The 7,687-nt window shown below is 35.2% G+C and overlaps 1 non-coding gene across 1 annotated transcript; it reads left to right on the top strand.

The window, feature by feature from the left end:
- Window positions 1-2,148: 2,148 nt before the first annotated feature.
- LOC119538883 lies at window positions 2,149-2,255 on the top strand. Its single transcript, XR_005217671.1, has one exon. It is a non-coding gene; the product is annotated as a U6 spliceosomal RNA (small nuclear RNA).
- Window positions 2,256-7,687: the final 5,432 nt, after the last annotated feature.

Below are 7,687 nucleotides of genomic sequence, written 5' to 3'. Positions count from 1 at the left end.
TGGAAATCTCAAACAGGTTCAATAACTGGCCTATGTTCACTTATTTAATAAGCAGTGGAGCAGGAATTGAAAACAGACAGAATGATACTGAAAGTTCATAATATGAACTCTTTTGCTATAGAGTTTTATCAACAGGTTCATCTACTGGAAGGAAGATTGAAGAAGACAGTGATTTCATACATCAGGATAAACACTGGGAGATCACCAATTATTATTTGTAGAGAAAATAAACTCTGAATTTAAGATGAGCCTATAGTGTTCAGCCAGAATTCTTGCAGGGCATCTACACCATGGGAGAGGAGGGATTCAATACTATGGATCCACTTGGCAGGTGATTTCAAGCAGGATATTTAAAGAGATTTCTGAATAGTTTCTAGAACTACAAGGTAATGCCTGTGAACTTCCTTCAGATAGTGACTACCAGATGGTTAACACACTGAGTCATGGATAGAACCAAGATAGACAAAACATGAATTTCTTTCTTCACTGAGGAGACACAGCTTCAGATGCCATCTTGGACCTACCAGGCTTTGACAATATTTGAAGAATATGCCGATGGCAACAGCTCATGCAGCAAAATATTTGGAGAATCCTTACAGTGATAATCCTTGTCATGTGCAAAGCCCTTCAAGTCCATAATGTACATGCATGCACATTCCTTCCTTGGTTTTATAACATAACAAAGGCAACCATGTCTGGTGTCATTGGACCTATTTTACACATGATGAAACTGAAATTTAGAGGGAGCAGAAGACCAGGATTCCAAGCCATGTTCTCAGAATCCCAAACCAGTGATAATCTCTAAGATCATGTATGCAAGCAAGACAAAATCCCAAAGAAGAGAAACTTGAAACTTAAAAAAGTCTCAATTGGGAATCTCACCTCTATGCACCCTAGTCAGCCAGAAGATTCTAAATTCTCTTGAGAATAAATTATGATACTACAACCATCAATATAAACCTCCTGTTCATAACAGACACAAATATACCCCCTTGGGATTCACCTTCCTGCAGCAGGTGTAGAAAGGAGTAATCTAAATGAATATGGCTTTAAAGAAGTAACTCCTATTGCAGTTTTTTTCTAAATAGGCACACATTTGTGTACTTTATGAATAAAATGCAAGAACAGAAGTTGGAAAAATTCACCAGGAAGTGTACATTTGTTTTTGTGCAGCATTTCACCTTCAGAAAATCAGAAGTGGAAAGGGAGTATCAAACTGCAGTTGTGGTGAGTTATGAATGTGTCAGACATTTAGCACCTAAAGCAATGGCTCAAATATTGTCCATGTCCAGTAAACTTTTTAGTGAAATAATTGGTCTTATTAACAAGCAAATAAATCTGTTTTATTTTTATTGAGATTGCTGCATTTGGGGGCCATTTCCTTATCAAAGTCACCTGCACTTATTTCTAAATGAATGTAGCCCTTCCAAGCAGATCCTTGGGGTGTGCACATTTGTTATATCATTGCTGCCATTGTATTGTAATCCATCAGAATCTTCTTCTAAAATATTCTTCACTGAGCTTGTAACACTCAAGTATCTATACCATATCTAGGTCCTACACTCTGTGAATCCGAGGATCATTAAGTATCCCCACTTAGCTCTTAAAACCAAAGTCTAAATTTCTGTCATGGAAAAAATCCTTCTGGCAGCACAAGCCTCATGCCAGGACCTCCACACTGGTTTTCAGGTTCCTTTTCAATCTACAGTTGGTAAGCATTTTCCCTACCTGGTTGTGAATTTGGCACATCTTTACAATCATCTTTGCAATATTTTATTTTACATTTACAGATGTTTTGTATTGCATATCTGTTAAAATTCACATGTATTAAATATTGCATTATGAAGAATGGAAAAATAAGAAAACATATTGAAATATATAAATTCCCCTCTCCCTGAATTTCCTTTTGATTGTTTTAAATAAATAGTGCATTCTGAGACATAAAACAGACTCACAACTCACAGGATTCAGGTCTTACATTAGCAGTATTACAAATTACATGTTGCAGGAGGCTCAAGGTAGTTAAAGAATATTTGAAAACATAATTGTTATGAGTTTGTTAAAATAAGACTAGATACTGTAACAATTAAACCCCAAATCTCAATGACATCACAATAGTTGTTCCAATCACATAAAATCCAATGGAGGGTGCTCACTTTGGCAGCAGATATACTAAAATTGGAATGCTACTGAGAAGGTTAGCATGGCCCCTGCACAATGGTGGCATGCACATTCTGAAGCAGTCCATAATTTTTAGCAGCATTATTCACAACTGCCAAAAGATGGAAGCAACACATTTGTCCATCAGCCAATGATTGGATACACAACTGTGGCATATAAACACAATGAAATATTTTTTAGCTGTAAGATGCAATGAAGTCCTGACAATGTGTATGAACCTTGAAGACCTAAAGTTGAGTGAAAAAAAATGACCCAAAAGGACAAATAGTGTATGATATCACTGACACAAGCTAATTATATTAAGCAAAACTCATAGAATTAAAATCTAGAATATAGGTTACTGGGTGATTTTATGTGAGTAGAAAATGTGGAACTGATATAATTTGTGCAGAATTTCTACTTAGGATGAATTTAAATGTTTACAAATGGATAGCATTGATGGTATCACATTATTGTCAGTGTAATTAACAGTGCTGAATTGTCTTTGTAAATCTGGTTAAAGGGGTTGTTTTGGTCATGGAAGTTACTAGAAGGAATAATTGAATATAAAACATAGGACTGTATAACAATTGAACTTTCTTGTGGATGATGCCTATGATTAATAATGCAAATATGAGTGTTCTTTCATGAATTAGAACAAATGTACAACACTAGAACATGGTGCTATTGTTAGGGTGCGTTATGGGGAAAAATATACCCAGTGCAAACCACAGACTATAGTTAACAGTGATGTTTTAATATTCTGTCATCACTTCAATATAGGTATCGCAATAATGCAAAGTGTAAAAATTGGGGTGATTTTATGAAGCACAATATTTTTAAGGTGACTTTTATGAAAAACTACAACTTCTCTAACTAAAAAAAAGTATATTGAAAAAACAATGGAGGAAGGGGTTTCTGGCAGGAGACTCAGCTCCAAGGTCACTCAGGAGCCCAGTCTGCAGGAGAGGGCCACAGCAATACATGTGGGGTTGCCACTTAGCAAGTATAAATGCAAGACACCAAGTTACATTTGAATTTCAAGAAACAGTAATTAATTTTTGACAAAAGTGTCCAAAGCAATATTTAGGCAAAACTTACATTAAAAACCTAATTTGTAGTATATCATAAATTGAAATTTAACTGTGTGTCCTATAAATCATCTAGCAAATTTAAAATAATGCTTCAAAAGTTTCCCTAGAGTGATCATCAACCAACTTATTATGAAGAAAGGGAATTGCAAATATTTTGGAAATTGGTTCTGGTTGGCTGAGGAAGGCTTGAAACTCATTTGACCCTTAAAGATATTTCAGGGAAAATTCCTCTCAAAGTCTACCAATGTAAATAGCATGGACCAGGATTAAGGATGTGAATAGGTGGGAAAAATTAATAATTGTTTAAATGGAATGTAATCATATTTGCCATTAACTGACATAAGAGTGTATATATGTTTAACATGGTAGAGAGAATGTGTTCATCTATGTTTCTTAAAACCATCCACTTTAGAAGTCAGTCTTATTCTCAAAATATCTTCTGAATTTTCAAAATGAATACATGGCTAAATTGTAACTGCTTACTCGGGGATTTCATGTAAGAAAATAGAAAAAAAAGTCTGGAGAGCAATGAACCCAACTGTGAATAATTGCCATAAAAATCCATGTCAAAAATAGTAAAGTGAAATGAAAGAATACTTTAATTTCGCAATGCTACAAAGATCTCACTTCTTTTCTTGGACAATCTTAGACAATGGCAGCCACAACACAAGGAAATGGCACTGAAGTGACTGAATTCTTTCTTCTGGGATTTGCTGCCCAGCACAGGTTTTGACATGTCCTCTCACTGTATTTCTACTGATCTACATGACTTCCATGGTGCATATTATTGGAATGATCCTACTCATCAAAGCAGATTCCAAACTTGATACAGCCATGTATATTTTCCTACAACATTTGGCATTTGTTGATATCTATTATACCACTGCTATCATTCCCAAGATGTTGCAAAATTTTATATCAGAAAATAAATCAATTTCATTCATGGGATGTGTAATGCAAGCATGGGTTTATGGGAATTGTGGTACAAATGACTAGCTGTTATGGCAGTGGACCATTATGTAGCCATTTGTAAACCACTCCATTATTCCACAGTCATGTCCCATATCATATGCATCCAATTGGTAGCTGGTTCCTATGTGATGAGCTCAATAAATTCCTCTGTAAACAGAAGTTTATTATTTTCACTGTCCTTTTTCAATTCTCACACCATTAATCACTTCTGTTGTGATGCTCCCCCAATATTTGCCATTTCTTTCTCCAACACTGAAATCAACATCATGCTACCTGCTGTCTTTGTGGGATTTACCTTGATGTTCACATTGTCAGTTGTCATCTTCTCTTATATATACATTGTGGCTTCCATCTTAAAGATGCCTTCTACTGCAGGGAGGAAAAAAGCCTTATCCACATGTGCCTCCCACCTGACAGCAGTCACCATTTTTTATGGAACCCTCTCTTACATGTACTTACAGCCTCATTCTACTAATTCCCAGGAGACAATGAATGTTGCACCCATATTTTGTGGAATTGTGATTCCCATGTTGAACCTCAAAACAACCAATATATATGAATTCATACAATTTAATTTTTCTGAAATTGAGAACATGTTCTCCTCTTAGATCAGTGATACTTCTCTCAAAAGGAAAGATACAAGAATGGGGAATATAGTAAACATCTGGAAATAATTTATCTCAGAATAAGATTGAGAACTGTATCTGACACTACCTGTGGTGATGAGCTTTATCAAAGCTTCCCACATATATAAAGCATATATAAATTTTGCAAATTCTTAATATTTCAAATAAATTCCAAATATACTTATAGACTACAAACATACTTATTTATATAATGATATTTTAAATATGAATAGTGAGAATTAAAACTTCATTATATTCTATTAATTACATGTTCTTTAACCATCTACAAAGAAGCTCTTTAAACTGTCTTCAAATTTTACAAAAACATAAATGTAAAATATATTGATTACTTAAAAATCATTTCATGTGTCAGACTTTCTACACAATATGCACACGTTAACATTTTCTAAGCCTTGAAAACACTGATTTGTCTCATTAGTTACCCTCTTTGATCTGAATCTATCTCTTTTTTGCTTAGGGATAAGGAAGTGGTGAAACAATTTTCTTTTCCCTTCTCTGAAAGAGATACAGATTGTAGAACATGGATGGGTTTAAAATACTAAATGTTGGTCATCCATTGATGAGATAAAAACCCATCATTTTAGTTCAGACTGTTAAAACTGTGGAAAGTCATTGCAAACTCCAATGGGGGTCATAAGCCCTCTAAATCAGGAAGTGAAAGGGTTGACAGAAAAGCTTTGACAAGTAGATAGAGGGAAGGCAATAGAAAACCCCACCTAAATATTATAGATGCCACACTAACTGGTTGAAAGTACAAGTCTACCATCAAAGTAACACCAGGTGGACTAATGACCTATCAATAAATGTACTTATAAGTAAAAATATGAAGAGAATTGGGCAAGAGAGAAAGATACAGTTTTCAAAATGTTATCCCTCATAAAATCTAAGAGACAGGAAAAAACGATATGAATTCAGTAGAGATTATCCTCCAAAAATACACTTATTATAAAAGAAAGGACCTTCAACCTAGGATGGGTCCAAATGTCTTCAAAGCTCAGGACCTTCAGACACTGCTGGATGGTTATAAAAAAGTAGAATGAAGATGAACAGAGGCCCTGTAGGAGAAAATTTGTATTCCACTTAAGAAAAACATTTCTTCATGTAAGCATATAAATATCAAATGTCACACATGGGAATAGAGAGTCATATAGTGCTCTGCATTCAATAATGATGTAAAGAAAATCCAAGGAAATGGGCTTTCAAATGCATAGACAAAAGTAGCTACATCTATGAGGCTTACTTGAAGGTGGAATCAGTTGTGGTAGGTTCTGCCTTGAGAGTCATTAGTGATCATTAGCCTATATTAATAGAGAGTGCTACTTTCTAGCAGTGTATAATAGGAATGTCTGAAGATGAATAATTATACATTATTTCATGTATTATCAATTACACTTTTAGGATATTTGGGTCCAGAGGAAGGAAGGAAAATATAGACCAACTAGGATTTAATCATTTATTCATTTGTTTAATAGAGCAGTTACAAACATTTACTGATGGCCCCTGTAAGTCCACTGGAGATGTGTAATTGAAATGGACACTATGTCTGGCAAGAGACTAAAGAAACAACCAAGCTCTTTTTCCAAAAGAATCTCTGTTTCCCAAGAAAAGAGGGACTGTAATGTGGACTCATTCATAGACCTGAATAGCAGCCAGAAGACTGAGAGAAAAATGAGAAAGGTAGCTGAAAGTGAAGCAGAATGAAGACTGAGAAAACATCCCTGAAATGGAAGCCCAAACTCAACCATCAATAGGGAACTCTTCTAAGAAATAGGAACCACTTAAATCATTCTCTGGTCTTTGGAGGATAAGTATTGTGAAATGCCCCCTTTAAATTCCATTCCACCCTTTGATTAATTGATGAAGTTAGAAAGTTCATAATTCCACTTTCCAATGTCCTTGCACCAATCAGTCTAGCTGAAAATCAGATTTACTCATGGGAGACTGGAAAGTAAAAGTGAACCAAATATTGTCTTCTTTCTGACCAGCAAAGCAGTAGAGACAAGTGTGGTTAGATGTGGTGCCAAAACCAAGCTGAGGACTCCAGGGTCTACTCATTGGCTTCAGAATATGAGAGGCAGTTTCCTGACCTCTGAATCCCAGCACTCTTGATGTGTTCCTGACACCTATTGTTCCATCCCCTGTATATATTTTTAACACTAAAATTCTCTCTATTAAATCATTCTCTGCTTGAAATAATTTGAATGTTCCCCTTTCCTTGAATTCAACTTTGAGAATACACACACCATATCACATATCTGGCTGCCTTCTTTTCTGAATGACCCAGAAAGTTTCAGGAAAAAAGAAACAATAAGGAAATAAGCAGCAAAACTCCAATGATATCAGAATTAATGGTCACTGGCTTTAAAGAGGCTTGATGTAGACATGCATTTAAGCATACCCCTGGCATCAAACTTTGTAGCCACATTGTACCTAGTCCTGAATCTTGCCCTCAGTAGATATAAGTGATACTCCATATAAGTGATCACATGGACAGGGTCCATATTACTCAAATATCAAACTGTACTGACTGCAACAGTATTACCTGGGAAATTTTTTAAAAATGGATCCCCAATAGTAGTTTTTAGGTTATTTGGATGTAGAACATCCAAATGGGGAATTTTCAAAAACTTCTCAGGAGAGTCAGACACTCAGTTTGTGAAGCCACTGTCTCTACTATATCAGAAATGAAGCTACTAAAAGACAACCTTTCAATATTAGATATTAGATATCAAATTACATATCAGGGATGTAAATTCATAACACTATGAAAGAAACACAACACTTGGTAAGCATCACTGGGGTTTAAAGGCAGCA

This window comes from Choloepus didactylus, chromosome 6, assembly GCF_015220235.1.
Source record: "Choloepus didactylus isolate mChoDid1 chromosome 6, mChoDid1.pri, whole genome shotgun sequence".
In the NCBI taxonomy this organism is placed as follows: Eukaryota; Metazoa; Chordata; class Mammalia; order Pilosa; family Megalonychidae; genus Choloepus; species Choloepus didactylus.
This window is presented reverse-complemented; position numbering and strand designations above follow the sequence as displayed.